Below are 19,202 nucleotides of genomic sequence, written 5' to 3'. Positions count from 1 at the left end.
TATGTGAGTGTTGGAGTATATAAATGACTATATGTGAGAGTGAGAGTGAGTGATTGCAAGAGTATCTGTATGGATGAGTGTGTGTTTCTATGAGTGATTGTTTAAGAGAGTAAGTATGTGTTAGTATCTGTATAAATAAGTGTGGTGCTATTTGTATGACTATGTAAGCAAGGAAATGTGTGTGTGATTGTTTCTTTGCCTAACTGACCAGGTGGACGAGTAACTCTTTAGGTGAGTGGCAGTGTGTGACTGTCTATATGGGTGTATGAGTGGATATATCAGTGGGTGTATAGATGAATGACTGTGTTTTACAGTGAATGTATGGTTTAGTGGGTGGATGTGTGTGTAGACGTATGACTCACTGATCAGGTATGTACTAACTGCTATTGGTCTGTCTATGGTTTCATTATTGGTGGTCTGTATTAGATTGGGCATATGAAAGTTTTTATTAGGGTATGAGGAGGTGCATCAGATGATCATGTGGATGATGTCATCAGTGATGCCATTTGAGATGTCATCAGTTATGTCATCAGTGATGTCACTGAGCATGTCATGAGTGATGTAATAAGCAACGTCATCGGCAGTGCATTTTGGGTGCGTGAGTTATAGTTAGGTCTACTAACTACAACGTCTGAATTTTTATGGTTTTGTACGAGTGAAATCTCCAACTAACTATAACGTCCCTTAAACCTATGGTTTTTGCAGTGAATTTCCAAGGTTTTTTAAATGCTAATTTCTAATAATAATGTCCCTGAAACCTATGTTTTTTTCTGTGAATTTCAAAGGTTTTTTAAATTCTAATTTCTAACTATGCCTACAAAGCTAGGACATGTGAAGAAAGAGGAAGAAAGCGCAGAAAGAAGCAAGACAAATGCAGAAAGAGGCAACAGAAGTCCAGAAAGACGAAGAAAAGTCCAGGAAGAAGAAGAGATGTGCAAAAAGAACCAACAGAGGAGCAGAAAGTCGTCCTTTGCCCGAACATTTTGCTGATGGTACTGGTGGTAACTGACTCTGACTAACCAGGCCTAGAGGCAGTGCTATGCTAAAAGACACTCAGAATACAGTGAAAACACCAACATACACTAAGAAACACTATGCGTTCGGGTACCCCTTTGATTTGCATGATCTCCTCTATATGTGCCATGAGTTAATGCCTGGGTCATTGCATGAGATTCTGTTTCCTCACCCATTCTTGAGTCGGGCAGCGTGCTTTCTCCTTCACAACAGCCGTTGCGCGGCCTCGCGTCTCCTGAATAGCAATGTGTGCGCACGCGCGGCCTGTGCGGATGAGAATACAAGAGCAGCCCTGATACCGGAGGGGGGAGGAGGAGGAGGCGGCGGCGGCGGGGTGCAGGCTTCAGAGACCTCGTTAGACCGAGAGAACGTTACTGGCAGGCCTAGTCTGGGGACTGATACCGGACAGTCCTGTTGCCAGATAAGCCTTTGACTAAGCTGAAGGGAGAAGGAACTCTGAGGCAACAAAAGGAACCGGGGGTTTCAGAGGAACCGGAGCCCTGCGACCGGCGTCACTGAACAGATGCTGGGAAACTCCTGCAACTGATTGGGGACGCGTTAGTGGGGCACTCACCGCCTGTTGTTGTTGCTGCCCTGGTTTTGGTGGGGGCTCTTGGCTGCTGTGCAAATCTCTGCGGGCCCGCTCCATTTCTCCCAGCGGCTGGAAACCGCCATTGCTTCTACCTTCATTGCCGCACTTGGGGGACCACAAGACCCAGAAGCCCCGGCGGCGCGATGCTCTACGGACCTACGCCGGGAGGCGCATAAATACAAACGAGGCCCCACGCAGCGCGGGACACGCTAGTGGAGCACCTAACGCCTGTTGTTGTTGCTGCCCTGTTGTTGGCGGGAGGTCTTGGCTGCTGTGAAAATCCCTGCGGGGGCCGCTCCATTTCTCCCGGTGGCTGGAAACCGCCATTCCTGCTACCTTCATCTTGCAAACTTGGTCAGTGACTTGTTTTTGTTCATCTATGTGCTGACTGTATGACATTTTCCTTTTTTTTATAGCATTTTTTTTTTTAATACGAGCATGAACAAGGGTACCCGTAAAGGGGTTGGAGGCCAAGGGGTTGTGGGCACTCTTGATGCCTTCCTTATCAGGGCAGAGTCACTTTTGACCCACCAAATAGAACTCACCCAAAGAAGGCTATCATTGGACACACGCCGAGTCTCAATGGAAGTCCCCACAGGCGGGCCCCTCCTAAACCTATCGAATTTAGCTGTATCTAATCCGGACAGTATCCACCAACCGGCTCTTGGGCCTCCCGAGACTCCAACACTCACTGTAGAAGATCCTCCAACTATAGCTGTAGAAACTATTGCCATATCACCACCCGCAGCCCAAATCGTAACACGATCAACACGACAATCACAGGTTGGGAGGGGGGGGGGTACGGCTCTGGCCACAACACGGAAAAGGAAGGCCAGGGGTTACCTGTCACAACCCAACAAACTAGCAAAGCGGCCAAAACAAAAAGCTCAGCTCGAGGGAAGACAGGCACATTTGATGAGGTAACTGTTATTAGTACCATCAGCCCAGGTACTATTAGATGCCAATGCCCCTGCAAGCAGCCCCAAATCGACTGGGAAGATGCTTATTAGCCAAATTAGAGGGCACATTTATGGTGCTATTAAACCCACTGTTAAATAAACTAGCAGATATTGACACTCGATTACGCAATATCGAGCAAAAACTCCCTTCTCAATACAGTCAGCCATCAAATGGAAGACTAACAGCTCAGGGGGGGTCTAATATAATATGGCTCCTGTTTTAAATCAGCCTTCAATGGTCAATGACAGTATTGTTAGATTAGGCACACAGGCTCCTGCACTACATACTATCTGCACACATCTTGTACAAAGCAATTCAACTGGAGGAGGAGCAATAACTGGGGTAAATCACAGGGTTTTGAATGAGGGTGGCTTAACTAATGTCCAAACCGCTCACATTAAGGAATATCTCAACTTACCCCCAGCATGCACACCCTATATTGTTGTGCTCTCAAATGTTCCACCAATAGCACCCAATTCAGAGGAGCATTGGTCCTCATTAAGAAATAAGGCACTCCACTTATTGGACACAAAGACGGGGTTGGGTAGCCGTCTGTTCCAGGATTTTAAAATGGTCAGAAGGGTCCCCTGGATAGGGTAATCGAACAAAATGAGCAGGGTTGACTGCATAGTATTGAATTTTGGGTCTCCAGCACTGGTACAAAGCATTTTAGAAATGGGAGGGACAAGGCATATGGGCAGGGAAGGGATTCATATCCTACCATTGGGCTTTTTTTACCGTAACCCACTCGCATTACTTGAGCCCAGATGTGACCGGCCAGTTAATGCTTACAATCAGGGAACATATGAGTTCAATGTGCCAACCTTTAATCGATTTGATAAGGCTCTCTAAAACCTAGATGTACAGGACTGACTGTCAGATAGGTCGGCCAATGGCAATAAACTAAGGGATACACCAGCTATTCGACCACCCACCTTGACAAAAGAACAGGAAGTCCTGGAATTGAGAAATACACAGTCATCAATCTTTGCTGACTATCAGGCAAAGGGAGAGGGTGGCATCGGATATGTGTTAACTGACAGTGGGGGAATAACCTAGAACACTCATAATACTGACAGAAGTAAAAATGATTCTGACCTTAGAATCCTGAGCTGGAATGTTGCTGGCCTTGAGCCAAGATTAGCTGATACAGACTGGCTATGTATAATATCTACCAAAGATGTAATAATGTTTCAGGAAACATGGGCCACACACGATCTGTATATAGAAGGCTTCCACAGTTTTAGTTTAATAGCACCTAAGCCTGATTTTGGCCACGCTGTTGGTGGTTTATTCATTGGGATTAGTATAGCATCTGGAGGGAGCATTAAGGTAATACCTACAAACAGCCCTAACATAAAAGTACTAGAATATAAACGACGCATCCCTTTTTACTTCATACATTTTTATAACAATGATTTCTATTCTGCCCCAAATAGGAATTTCATTGAGCTTTTTAAAGTTATTTCAAAATTAGAGAAAGTCGAAGGTCCAGACAAGTGCATGGTGATTCTTCTGGGGGGTATATTAATGCTAAGGTCCAAGTTGATCTCCGGAGCATAGGTACACGGCATGCAGACCCAGCTGTGTGGAGGGGCTTGGAATTAGACACTTTACTTAGTGAATATATCCTAACTAATGTAATGGATCGAGGCTCACCCAGTAAAAATCAGCGAGCACCAACGTTTAGAGGAAGGGATAGTGCCTCAACTATTGATTATATTTTCGTTAGATTTTGGAGACCACAACCCCCTGATAGTGGTACTAAGATTAGTGCCCCGCCCCGTGTATGCTGTTTCTCAGGGGGCGAGGGATATAACCCCATCGACAGATAAACTTAGATTAAAGTGGAGGGGGGTGGATAGCGGTAAAATAACTGAGACTATGTTAGAAGGGCACTCAAATTTAATTACCTCCTGCCTATCAATCAGAGTCTCTCGCTTAAGTGTAATCAAAGATTTCAACAAACTTTGTTCGGTGATTAGATCCCTCTTATCGGTGCCACTATGCCAGGATAGTAAAGAACCAAGATGGTTCGACCATAACTGTTTGGAGGCCAACAGGAGTCTGCGCAAGGCTTTAACCGGCAAACCTAAATGCAGCACAGACATAAGGGTAACTAGGAAGGTGTATAAAACTGCCATAAAAGATCGAAAGGGCACTCTACTGAGTGAAGGCTGGGAAGTTTTATCGGATTCAGCTGGGGGAAAAATGGTAACCTATTCTGGTCTGCAGTCAGAGAATTGCGTAATATGGGCCAACAATTCACACCCGTCAGCTGTACCATCTCCAGCAGTTCTTGGGAGAATCACTTCTCCAAAATCTATGCCACACCACTACATGAGACAGATTACAGTGTGGAGGGTCAATCATGCGGCCTACAGATAAGGTTGGTGGAGGTAGAAGAGGCGATTGCACAGAGCCTTGGTAATAAGGCCCCTGGCCCAGACGGGTTGCCCATAGATATAAGAAAGTGGAAACCTGAACTTTGGGCCCCAGTCCTTTTGAATGTTTTTAACAGTCTACCCCAAGCACCCATGCCTGACACATGGGCCACGAGCATTATTGTTCCAATCTATAAAAAGGGGGATAGATCAGAGCCAATTAATTACAGGCGGATCTCCTTGCTTAATAACACCTTAATGATCTTGGGTCGTGTTATCTATAACAGGATTTTAGATTGGACCGAGGAAAGTGGTATTTTAGACCCTTGCCAACTGGGCTTTAGAAGCAGGGTCGGCACAATAGAACAGTGTCTGAATCTTAATTTGGTTATCAACAAATAGAACATTGCCCGCTCATCCCCTATTTATTTAGCGTTTATGGATCTATCATCTGCTTTAGATGTAGTTATTAGGTCCAAACTTTGGTCCATTTTGTCGAATTATGGTTTATATCAACCCCTGGTAAATTTGTTAGCATTTTTACATACTGATCTTAAGGCACAAGTAAGGATAGGCATGGGAGGGGAGTTGTCAGGTCCAATTAAGGTAGGAAGGGGAGTCAGACAGGGGTTTTAGCACCACTGCTTTTTATTATTTATATTAACGGACTGAGTAACTCCCTGAGACAGTCAACCCCAGATGTTCCTATAATCAACGGTAAACTACATGTACTCCTTTACGCAGGCGATGCGGTCCTAATGGGCCGCACCCCGAATTCTCTGCGCATCCTGGTTAAAAGCTTTGTAGAGCACATGGATGGGTTGGATTTACGCGTGAATTTTAAAAAGTCATTTATTATGTCATGTGGACCAGAGAAACGCCAGCTTAATTCCATACTGGGGATGGTCTTTGCTGCGAATGGCTCGTGGACTGGGCATTTGGCCCACTCCACGAGCAAATTCTCAAAGTCCATCAAGTCCATTTTAAGTCTCCCTCGACCGAAGAAAATAGGTGCTATTGAAGCAGTTTTAAGGATTTTTAAATTGCAATGCGTCCCAGTAGCTACATATGGGGCAGAGATATGGGGTCTGGTGAAGAGTCGGTGCATCCAGCAGGAAGAAAATCGGTTTTGTAGGAAGCTGCTGGGCGTACCGATTTCCACTTCTCACTATATTTGCCATAAGGAACTCAACTTACATTTTATATGTGATTTTATTAGTGCATGAGCCGCGTTATTCTGGCACTCAGTTTGGAGGAATAAATCTGCCACCCTAACTCAAGAAATTATAACTGACTGCCTCAAGTGGGAGAGAGGAATGGACATCCCTTGGCTCTCGGGGGTCTATAAAAGTTTGTGCAGTATTGACAAAGGTAGCCTCTTTTTAGACCCTATTAGAGCAGATTCAGTACATAAGAATGACCTGAAGAAAGCGCTGTACGCACTTTACAACATAGAAAGGGTAAGGGAAGAATCTAAGAAAATTACAGTCCTCAGCTACATAGGCAGGGAATTGTATAGGCACCCATTATTATTATATCTTACCCTGCCATGGTAAATTGGGAATGAAGCCTTTTATTTCGACTGAGGGCAGAAACTGTAAGATTCTTGTTAAGTTTTTCTCTAGGCTATTGGCCAACCCATGAACATATAATATGATCATTCGATGGGGTGAGCGCACAAACTGATTTGCACTTTTTTTTCTTTTGTAAATATGATCTGAAATATGTAAAATGGCTTTTAACTCCCTTTTAAAAAAAACATAGACCTATTACAATGGGGGAATCTTATGAATTGCTGCTTTCTTTGGACAATGAAGAAATAATTTTCTGCACTAGCACTTTTTTGAGAATCGTTACCAGAGCACGTAAAATGATGGACAATCCTTGACTCTCTTTTGTTCAGTAATTTGTAAATTTGCCTGATGGTTAATTTGATATATTAATTTTAATAAGGATTTTATAACAATATTGTAAATCTGTGTATGTGCTTTTATGAATTCTTTGAATTCGAATAAAGATTTATGATGATGATGATGAGTACATGAGTAGTGACTGGATGATTAGAGTGCTACAAGGAGAGTGCATGGTGATTTTATAAGTGTTTGGGTTTTGGTGCAGTGATTGGATAAGCACATAGGATTGGCTGGGTGATTGTAGGACTGCATAGATAGTACAAGGGAGATTAATGGACTGCATAGGTAGTCCTCAATGTATTGCTGCCGTACATGTGTTAGTGAATGGGTCATTGCATTAGTACATGGGTACTGAGTGGATAATTAGAGTACTGCAAGGAGAGTGCGTGGTGAATTTAAAAGTGCTTGGGTATTGGAGGAGTCTTTGGATAAGTACATGGTTTTGTCTGGGTGACTGAAGGAGTGCACAGGGAGTGACAGTGTGATTGCGGGACTGCATGTGTACTACCTGGAGAATTGATGGAGCAAATAAGAAGTGTGTAAGTGGGTACAGGACTGTATGGGTAGGGCATATGGGATTGTGACAGTGATCAGTTAGTGCCTGGATCATTGCATGAGTACATAGCTACTTACAGAAAGATTAAGATACTACAAGGAGACTGCCTGAGTGAATTTATAAATGCTTGGGAATTGGCGGAGTGTTTTCATTAGTACATGGTAGTAGCTGGGTGACTACACAGGGAGTGACAGGGTGATTGCTGGACTGCATGGGTATTACCAGGGGTATTGAAAGAGCGAATGAGAAGTGTGTAGGTGGTTAGAAGACTGCATGGGTGGTACACAGGGATTGTAGCAGTGCATGTGTTAAAGCCTGGTTCATTGCATGACTACATGGGTAGTGACTGGATGATTAAAGTGCTGCGAGGAGAGTGCATGGTGAATTTATAAGTGCTTGGGTTTTGGCGCAGTGATTGGATAAGGACATAGGACTGGCTGGGTGATTGGAGGACTGCATAGGTAGTGCCAGGGAGATTGCTGGACTGCATAGGTAGTCCTCAATAGATTGCAGCAGTGCATGTGTTAGTGACTGGGTCATTGCATGAGTACATGTGTAGTGACTGGATTATTAGAGTGCTGCAAGGACAGTGCATGGTGATTTTACAACTGCTTGGGTTTTGGTGTAGTGATTGGATAAGTACATAGTGCCATATGGGTGATTGGAGGAGTGCATGGGTATTGACAGAGGGATTTCTGGAGCGCATTGGTACTACCTGGGTAATTGGAGGAGTGAATCAGTAGTGTGCAGGTGGTTAGAGGTCTGCATGGGAAGTGCTTAGGGGAGTGTTGCAGTGCATGTGTTAGTGCCTGGGCCATCCCCTGAGTACATGGGTACTGACTGGAAGATTAGAGTACTGCAAGGAGAGTACATGGGGAATTTATGAGTGCTTGGGTTTTGATGGAGTAATTGGATAAGTACATATGGGGCTAGCTAGGTGATTAAAGCGTGCATGGTTACTGACAGGGCGATGGCTGGACTGCATGGGTAGTGCTCAGGGTATTGTAGCAGTGCATGAGTTAGTACATGGGTCATTGCATTAGTGCATGGGTACTGACTGGATGATTAGAGTACTGCAAGAAGAGTGCATGGTGAATTTATAATTGTCTGGGTTTTGGCGGAGTGATTGGATAAGTACACACATGTCAAATTAGTCCCGCCCCCTCCCGTCACCACTGTGCGAACACACCTCCTGGCAGGTTTTAAGTTGAGGGATTAATCACCTTGAATCCTGAGGGTCCCTGGGGGCCAATTAGCCCACCAGGTACCTCCACTAGGCGCCACAGAGCTGAGTTGCAGAGAGGTGGTCCAAGGCAATGCCCCTTTTCACACCTCTCTGCACCACACCTCTGTGGCACTTACTGGAGGTACCTGGTGAGCTAGTTGTACCCAAGGGACCCTCAGGATTCAAGGGGACTTAATCCCCCAACTTACAACGTGCCAGAGGGCCTGTTTGCACAGTGGTGAAGGGAGGGGGTGGAGCCTGATGTGACAAGTGTGCAAACGCACCCCGTGGCATGTTTTAAGTTGGGGGAATAAGTCCCCTTGAAACCTGAGGGTCCCTGGGGGTCAATTAGACCACCAGGTACCTACAGTAAGCACCACAGAGCAGCATTGCAGAGAGGTGGTCTGAGGCCACGCCCCTTTTCTAACCTCTCTGCAACACAAGTTTGTTGTGCTTACTGAAGATACCAGGTGGGCTAATTGGCCCTCAGGGACCCTTATGATTCAAGGGGACCTAATTCCCCAACTTAAAACACACCACAGGAAGTTTTTGCACACATTTCACATCAGGCCTCGCACCCTCCCTTCGCCACTTTCCAAACACACCCCATGGCGCGTTTTAGGTTGAGGGATTAAGTCCCCTTGACTCCTAATTGTCCCTGGGGTTAAATTAGCCCACCAGTTACCTCCAGTAAGCTCCACAGAGCTGCGTTGCAGAGAGGTGTAAAAAGGGGCATGGCCTCGGACCTCCTCTCTGCAGCGCAGCCCTGGTGTGCTTACTGGAGGTACCTGGTGGGCTAGTTGGCCCCCAGTGACCCTCAGGATTGAAGGGGAATTAATTTCCCAAATTAAAACGTGCCACAGAGTGTGTAAATACCACCAGTTACAAGACTCTGTTTAATGCCAAACCTACTTTAATCAAAGGCAACTACAATTGCAAAACAGAATTTGCTGTTTATGTCCTGACATGCACCTGTGGATTGAGATATGTGGGATGTACGAAGCTACAGGTGCATGACAGGATTCTACAGCACATTCGAGCATTTGTCAATAATGATGTCTCATATCCAGTTGGCAGGTATTTCAAACAAACCCACAATAACGTGCTTATATATATATATATGTATCTCCCCCGATCAGTAAGTAGACTTCCTCCTGCTTCCTTCTGTTGTGGAAAGAAGTCACAGACCCAAACTTTGTGCAGAAACATATATATATATTTAATTAAAGAGCGTTATGATTCCAGAACTCTGAAACCATAACAGCGACACTCCAAAGGATAGTACAATTAAACTTTATTGTGCCCACAATGCATTTCGGCGATGCCTTTTTCAAGTATGATGACCTGTGCTCAACCTCCCATAGAAATAAGGGTCAAGGTGCATGGAAACAGAAAACAAACTATGCATTTTATCACTCGTAAATACTAATTGCATTTAAATCCATGAAATTAGGTATAGGGAACATGGATATACATTCTATTTTTATCATGTTATTACTGGATTTGTAGTTGCACAATAAAGACAAACGAATTTGGCACTGTCTGCTTTCCCAATCGACATAGAATAAACACATAGACCAGAGGATCGCCAAATTTACGGAGCTGCCACGTCGTCATGGATACTTCAATAATACTCCTAACTAATGGAATTTATACAATGACTCTCAATCAAAATGCAGATAAGAATAATATCCAACAGGCAAACATATCCAAATATAATTTCATGAAAAAGAGTGACAGCATTGCCCAAATTAAATTTTCAATATGTATTCATAAGGACATCAAATGATCTCTTCCCATAGCGCATACGTTGCCAGCATGATTTCTATGGTCACATTGCCCCTAATCAGGTACAAATCACAGGTAATATACCCCTATATCTTGTTGTTATAAGTTTAGTTCATACAATTACATGACAGTATAGTTATTAGCAATCACGGGGAATGTACCCCACGTTAGCATTAACATAACTACATAACAACTGAAGAACCAGGTTATTAGAACCCAGCGGCGCCAGGGGAAACGCCCAAAGTCTCCGGGTCCACCTGTCTTAGAATACAGAGACACGGGGTACTTCTTGGTGACGTCAAAGATCAAATTTATTAGCTGCAGCCAGTAACAGAGATCCTAGAAGTACAACACGGTATATGTTCTCAGGAGACTGCTCAACTTTACAAAGCAAGTCATCCCTTTTTATACAAAATATTGTGCTTCAGGCTAACATTCCTTATTTACAGTTTGACCACTCACATGTTTCCACGACAAAAACAGGAGCATGATGACAAGCCCATTTTTCAGTTTGTCCAGCCCAAAATTAGTCATCAAACAAACCCATAATAAACATTCTTCTTTTGAACAAGCCGGACAAAAACCCATAATAAAAGACCTCAACCCAAATCATAAATAGGCCATAAAAGAAGGAACAGAAACAGATGAGAAGCAAGTTAGGAAGGTGTGTGCGTGTACCATAAACTCATCAATGTCCTGCTCTTTGATCTCTATCTTGATCAGCTAAAGGGCAAGAACTGGTTTGGCAAGGTCAGCTTCAGGCAGCACGGTCAGTTCACTTCAGGTCAAACAGGAGTCAGCACAAACCCAAGCTAAGGTGTACGTGTCCCAGAGACTTGTTCAGCCACAGTCATAGGCCTGTGTGAGGGCAGCCACAAAAATGGCTGCCATGCACAAAATGGAACTCAAGGGTTTCAGAACGGAATCCCTAAATTCATGGTGGACCCACCACTCGAACATGACAAAAACACTCGTACATACTACACTCGTCATTTTTGGTCCGCTGTTACCAAAATCGTCACGATATGACGACCTTTATGAAACAGGTTCAGAATCACGGAACCTCAGACCCTCCTTTTGCCCTTACATAGGCAATCACATAAACTCACGTCAGTCTGAATCCAGGTCTATACTCATCAGATCATCAAGATGTTGCTGTAGCATCATCCTAGTACTTAGTAACTCTCTCTGGACAGGTCTCCTCGAACACGAAGTAGCACAAAGGCCACATATAGCAGGAGCACACTGTACGCAAAGACAGAACAGGAAAAGGATAGCTAATACCACCCCACTGACCATCAGAATCTTCCATCCCCAAGTGGATAACAATCCCCAAAACCATCCCATCAACGACCAATCTCCTTCATCCACATGAACAGACTCGGAGATCTTATGTAGTTTGGAAATGGCTTGGTACACTGTCGGAGCATTGTCTGGAATAAAAACGCAGCAGCTCGATTGAATCAATTTACATACCCCTCCTCTATCTGCAAGTATGACATCTAAAGCAACCCTGTTCTGAAGAGTCATAAGGCGATCCGACTGGAGCTCAGCAGTCAAGTTGCTAAGGGCACCGGCAGTTTCAACTATGGTGGCCTCAACCACTCTCGTCAATTGCCGTATGTTCCTGCTGTTAACCATAGGTCCCCAAAACGGCAGAAAACCCTTCAGGAAATCTCCCAATTCTTGTCCTGCAGTATCTTCCTTACTGAAGACACCTCTAACAACTCTCGTCCTGTGGTAATGTCCCGCAGCTGTATACGTAGGAGGCAACAGGAACAAGACAAAACATGTGCCCGAGAAATCAGGGGGCAATCATGTGTATGCTCTATCGTAACAGACGAAATAGGTACCCTTAGCTGCTAGGAATGATGGGGAAGTCTGGGACGCAAAAACATACGTCTCAGTGCAGATACTCTTCCCTAACTGAGCTCTCGGATTCTTGCCATTACCTTGCAGACAAAAATGACCCTGATGGGCTACAATCCAAATCGGAGAGGATCTTTTCGCTTGCTGGTTCTTACTCGGACTAGCTCCATATCCGGTCACGTTCCATCCAATATACGCTAGTGTCTCATCTCTCGGGATAGTCTCATATGAACTAGCTCATTTAATCATATCGACTATTCCCTTAACTAGAGCACATTTCTTTGGATTGTCTTTCACAGAACGTAGGGGGTAGACTTCACAAGCATAGATGAACATCGTTCTGTATGCCCACACGGAACCATTATAGCTGAATGGCAGGACCAGGTAAGGAATACCTTTATCGGTAGTATGGGGCATGAGGCCGCACACCCAACAATTTGTCGTGTTCACTACTAGCTGGTGTTGGTGCAGAAGCTGAACAAAGGAGTTATTAACGAATTCCAATCTCCTAATGGACTCATGTTCAGGCAGAGGATGAAAAGAATGCGAAGAAACAGTAGAAGAAGGTATGGGTTGAGTAGTGGGTACAAACGTCACTTGAAAAGAGAATATAATATTTCCCATCAAGAACATCATCAAGCTAAGTAACTTGAAAAGACATAATATCAAAAAACACTTTCTACTCATAATTCGGCACATTTTGCTCTTCAAACTCATTTCTTCAACAGGTCTCTTCATCTCGAAAAACTCCATCCTCTAACCGTGCTGCTCGCGGCGGTTGGGTCTTCCGTGCTAAGTAATGCGTCTGTCAGTCCAGGGAACGCCCTAGGACCAACCAGAACCGTCGACCTTATGTCTTCGGCTTGCACTCCCAAGTCTTTACACCGCGACCCTACAGCTGAACCCGGATGGCGGTTCGAAAAACAAAAATCAGTCAAAACAGTTTCTCAGATGGGAGAGCTGAACTTTCAGAAATAGCAAAAAGGATTTTCACTTTATTAGTCCCACAACTCTTGGTCGCAAATTATAACGGTCTTTTCCAGGCAATGTCTGATCAGGGAACAAGAGTTCAGGCTTGGTAGTGTCCGGTCGAACTGACGGTGGCACAGCTTCTTGCAGAAGATCGTCACTTTCACGCTCAGAACTTGTCCCAATTAAACGCGCATCGCTAAAAGGCAGAAAACGAGGCACGGTGTCAGTTTCTAAATCAGGAATGCCCTCCTGGACCCATCGGTCGTACGGCAGAGGCAAAGGAACCCTCTTACAATGTACGCCATGGATCCAGTTTTTCTTCCCTTGCACTCGTTCTGCAGATCACGTAGACAATAGCACCAAGTAGGGACCGGTCCAGCGGGGCTGATCGTTCTTTGTCCGCTGGAAGTTCTTCACTAAGACCCAGGAGCCAGGATCATGGGCATGTCCAGGATCTTCAGAAGCCTGAGGCAATGTATCATGAACCTGTTGGTATAAGACACACAATTTAGCCGTGAAATCATACAGATAGTCAAGCAGTACAGGGTGTTCGATCTCGCTAAATTTAGTCGGCCTCGGCACTCCCCATATGTTTGCCGGGCGACCAAAACTATCTCGTAAGGACTAACAGCCTGATTCATGTACGGGCCGTTTTGCGTGTCCCTAATAGCGATCAATAGCGACTCGCTATTGAGGAAACGCAAAACGGCATTCATGTACTTTTCGGAGAAAAAATAGCGACTCGCATGCGGGCGCTAAAGCCGTTAGCGACCCACAAAAAACGCAGAATAATCGCTATTTCCGGCTACCTGCGATCGGGATTGCGACTCGCAATCCCGATCGCACGGGATTGCGCTCGCAATCCCGATTGCACGGGATTGCGAGTCGCATTCTCGCGGGATCTGGAAAACGGGAAGACGCATTCCGAGCACCGTGATGACATCACAACCAGGAAGCAGCCAAATCCCACCCCCAAACACCACAGTGACGCTATCAGTCGACTGTCCACGACGGAAAGCTGCCACCAACCCGCCGTTTGCGCATCCCGACCCCGCCGAAATAGCGACCGCTATGTCAGACGACCCGCAGCCCGGACCCAGCAACAGCGCTGGCCGAAAGCGCAAATTGAAATTTTCAGAACAGGAGCTGGAGAACCTCATAGAGGGTGTGGTGGCCAACCACGACCAGCTGTTTGGTGCAAACTCCCGGAGGGTCCCAGAGCAGGAGAAGAGGAGGATCTGGGTGGGGATTGCCGCAAGCGTGAACTCTGTGGGAGTTGCGGACAGGTCCCTGGAGGAATTAAAAAAGCTGTGGTACGACCTCCGAGGGCGTGCCAAGGAGAGGGTTGCGGAGCGCCTTGGTGAGGCATCAGGCACCGGAGGTGGTGGCCCGACTGTCCCACCCAACACCCCCCTGGAGGACCGGGTAGAGGACACGTTGGAGAGGGAGGCGTGTGTTGGCGTCACCCCTCTGGACTCCTCCCGCCCCACCCAAGACACCCAAGGTAAGTGGCATGCGACTGCGACCCTGTCCCCTATGACCGCCCATGACCAAATAGGCTCACTCATTGGCCCTTAGTCATGCCGTGCATCAGGAAATGCCCTGAAGCATTGTGGGAGACGTAGTATGTCCACAATGTAGTACTACCACAATGCGGCCCGAAAGGTTCCAAAGTGCGCAAATACACAGCCACCCAGGGAATGACACCCAGCATGCATGTAACATCTGCACGTCTGACAGTCACATGCACCTAATGAGTATCCACTTACCCTCACAGGTGCAGGAGATAGCAGCGACAGTGAGAGGCTGCTGATCGACGAGGAGGCCCAGGAGGAGGAATCCCTACCTGCTACCCAGCCACCAGCCCCTGCGCCAGCGCCAACACCAGCAGCCAGGCCACCCACCTTGCCTGCTGCATCCGCCTCAGGCCCACCGATTGCCAAGGCCAGGCCCCCCACCTTGCCTGCTGCATCCGCCTCAGGCCCACCGGCTGCCAAGGCCAGGCCACCCACCTTGCCTGCTGCATCCGCCTCAGGCCCACCGGCTGCCAAGGTCAGGCCACCCACCTTGCCTGCTGCATCCGCCTCAGGCCCACCGGCTGCCAAGGCCAGGCCACCAACCTTGCCTGCTGCATCCGCCTCAGGCCCACCGGCTGCCAAGGCCAGGCCACCCACCACACCTGCCGCACCTGCAACACCAGCTGCTGCAAGACCTGCAGCTCGTCCACCACCATCTGGGCCAGCCACATCCGCTACACAGCGGCCGACCACCAGGAGGGGCAATGGCCACTTCCACGCATGCATGAGTGTGGAGCGGCGCATGCTGCGTTTACACCAGCGCCAGTCGCAGCAGCAAGGAGCCATCCAGCTCCAGCTGCAGAAGATCGGCCGCAATGTGGCGGGAGTGGGCGAGAGGGTGGACCGCATGACGGCGGCCATTGACCGCATGACGACGGCTATGGAACACAACACTGCAGCACTGGTGAAGCACCGAAGTGTTGCTAGCAGGCGCCACCACCAGTTGCTGAGCCGGCTGTCCACCTACAGCCGCTCCAATTATGCCTCGGCAAATGCCACCACCCTGCTTGCGCGCCGCTCCTTAACCCAGCAGCACCAACTCGTCCAGTGCTGCGAGGATATTACCCGGGTGCTGGAGCATTTGACAACCGCGGTCACCGCACTGCACGCACCTGTGATTCCGGCAATTGTGGGGGGTGATGATGCTAGTGAGGGTGCCTCTAGTGTCAGCAGCCACTCTGCCACGCAGGCCCCCCCACCTAGGCGCAGCGCAAGGGCTGCCCCACCTCCAGCTGCCCAGGAAGAGGAAGAGGCTCCCAGGCGCCTGGGAATTGTGCGCCGGAGGCGCCAATGACATTGTGTCAGGGACACAGGCGCAGGCTGAACTTAAGCCTGCCATGGAGCGTCTCATGCAGTATGCATGAATACTGCTTTTTGTATATAGTTGTTACGAAGACCCATTTATTTTTTTGTGATTCAAACAAATACATTTATTTTGGTGCACACATACGCCTTGTGTAATCATTACAGTTTGCATGCAATTGTGATATGTGGGGTGGGGGAAGGGGGTGGGCTAGAAATTGTTAGCTGTGATGTGGTTGCGACGTCTGTGGCCTTCAGCTGGGTTCTCCCCGCGTGCATGGTGCGCATGTGCTGGTGGCCGGTCGTCCCCCTCAGATTCACTGCCTGAGATGTCAACTGGTATCCGGCGCTTGGTTGCAATGTTATGAAGCATTGCACAGACAGCCACAATGCGGCAGCACGCTGCAGGACTGTAATACATGGCCCACCTGTCTTGTGCAGTATACGGAACCTGCTCTTGAGCAGGCCAAATGTCCTTTCAATACAGTTCCTTGTCCGGATGTGCGCAACATTGTAGCGGCGTTGCTGAGGTGTGGCAGGGTTGAGGTAAGGGGTCAGGAGGTATTCCCGTAGGGCGTAGCCACTGTCACCTGAATGAGAGGAGCAGATGTTGATTGCCTGTGCAGCGCAGTTACTTCATAGCAATGTGACATTGTCGACAAAGTGTACTTACCAAGTAGGTGTCCTTCCCCAAACTCTCCCCTGATCAGTCGTGTGTGGAGTCCGCTGTGCCTGAAGATAAAGGAGTCATGGGTACTCCCTGGGTACTGGGCCACAATGTCAGTGATGATGGTCTTGGCATTGCAGACCATCTGTATGTTGAGGGAGTGGTACGACTTCCTGTTGCGGTACATATACTCCGTGGCAGCTGGTGGGCAGATGGCGACGTGGGTACAGTCTATGCAGCCAAGGACATGGGGAAAATGGGCAACATTATAAAATTGTAGTTTTGTGAGGTCCAAATCCTGTTGGCTCGTGGGAAATGTGATGTGCCGGTGGAGCTGGGTGAGCATGGCGTCAACAAAAGTGTGGAGGCAGCGTGACATGGTGGGCTGGGAAATCCCCCCAGCAGCGGCTACTATGCCCTGGAAACTGCCGGATGCCAGGAGGTGCAGGCTGCACAATACCTGCACATGTGTGGGCACAGAATTGTTTCGCCTTGTTGGGTGCTGCATGATGGGGTCGAGTTCTTGTATCAGCCAGGTGATCATTTCCCCATTCAGCCTGTATTTAGCATAAATCTGTTCTCTGGTTTGCCCCAGCAAGGTGACCCGCTGCCGGTAAATCCGTGCCTGCCTCATGCGTCTCCTCCGTGCTGCTCGCTGTAGCCTTCGCCGCCTCACCACCATGTACATCCCAGGCATTGTGGAACGCCTATTGCTGCTGCTGAATGTCCTTATGTGTGATTGGTCAGGCCTGGACCTGTTGGTGATTGGCTAACAGTTTTTCAAATTTTGGTTAATCATGGCTTTTATGGTTACCACCTGCTTTGAGTTGTCCTTAAATTGCGCCGCGCTAATGTGCGATTTAGCGATTTTTCGCTAATGTATTTCTTTCATGAATGCCGATTGAGACAATATTGCGTTTCGCTATTCAATTCGCAGATTCCGTGGTTGGTCGCTATTTCATTATCGCTAATGCTCGACTTCCCGGAGTCTGCGACTTTTACAGCGTAATCGCTATTCCGCTCGCTATTATTTTTTAGCGATTTCGCTATTTCGTACTTGAATGCCGATTCCGTGTTTTGCACCCGCAATTGCGTTTCGCAGCCATTGCGGGCGCTATTTCGCTTCATGAATCAGGCTGTAAGTCCCACTCGAGAATGTACAGTCATCCTTGTTGACAGAAGTGCTAATGGCAAAGCATCAGGCCATTGAAGTCCAGAGCTCGCCTGTATCTTGGCCAATTTCAACTTGAGGGTGCCATTATAGCACTCCACTAGACCAGACCAGACCAGCTGATTGGGGGTGATTTGCAGCATGGAATTTCTGTTGAATTCCCAAACCATCACACACTTTCTTCATCACTTGACCCACAAATTCACTCCCATTGTCACTCCAGACCATTCTCGGCAAACCGTACCTAGGGAAAAACTCCTTAACAAGGGCTTTAGCTGTGGACAAGGCAGTATTATCTTTCAGGGGATATGCTTCTACCCATCTTGAAAAGGCACAAACAACCACGAGTACATACTTCAAATTGTTGCACCTCTCCATGTGGATAAATCTAGCTGCAAAACCTCAAACGGATACGCTGGAGGCGCAAAATGACCAGCTGAGGTTGGAGTTCCCTTGCCAGGATTGTACATCAGACAAACCATACAATTTTTGACCACATTCTGTGCACACTTAGGAATTCCAGCATTTTGCCATACTGGAGCCAACAACTTACAAATCCCTTTCACACTGATATGAGCATTCCATGCGCCATTGTAACCACTGCAAGCACGTACGCATCGGGTAACAACCATCGCTGATGCTCTGACAACTCAACCCAACAATCATTTGAATCCAATTTACCCGTACCCTCTCTCCATACGCTCAACTCTTTCTCTGTAGCTTCAGCTTGAATTGACTTCACACTTTCTATCATATCTTCACACATTCCTCTATCCGGAACCCATCTCGCCGGACCCGCAACATACATTCGACTCATCACATCCCTTGCCGTTTCTTTCGCAACTTCATCTGCAAACGCATTACCACGACCAACGTCATCGGTAACCTTCTTATGTGCACTGTATTTCACGATCGCAACTTGCAACGGCAAAGTAAGTGACTCAAGAAGCTCATTTACCAACTGACCATGCTGAATCTTAGCTCCATGCGAAGTCAGAAACCCACGCTCTTTCCACAATCGTCCAAAACTATGAGCCACACCAAACGCATACTGGCTATCAGTGTACACAGTCACTCGTTTCCCTTTCGACAACACACACGCTCTTGTCAATGCAATCAACTCTGCTGCTTGAGCTGAGTTATGTGGGATACGTGTAGCTTCAACAATCGTGTGCAAAGTCGTAACAGCATATGCCGCAGTCATATCACCAT

The sequence above is a fragment of the Lissotriton helveticus genome, chromosome 8 (genome assembly GCF_964261635.1).
Source record: "Lissotriton helveticus chromosome 8, aLisHel1.1, whole genome shotgun sequence".
Taxonomy (NCBI): Eukaryota; Metazoa; Chordata; class Amphibia; order Caudata; family Salamandridae; genus Lissotriton; species Lissotriton helveticus.
The sequence above is the reverse complement of the archived record's forward strand: the minus strand, read 5'-3'. Positions refer to the sequence as shown.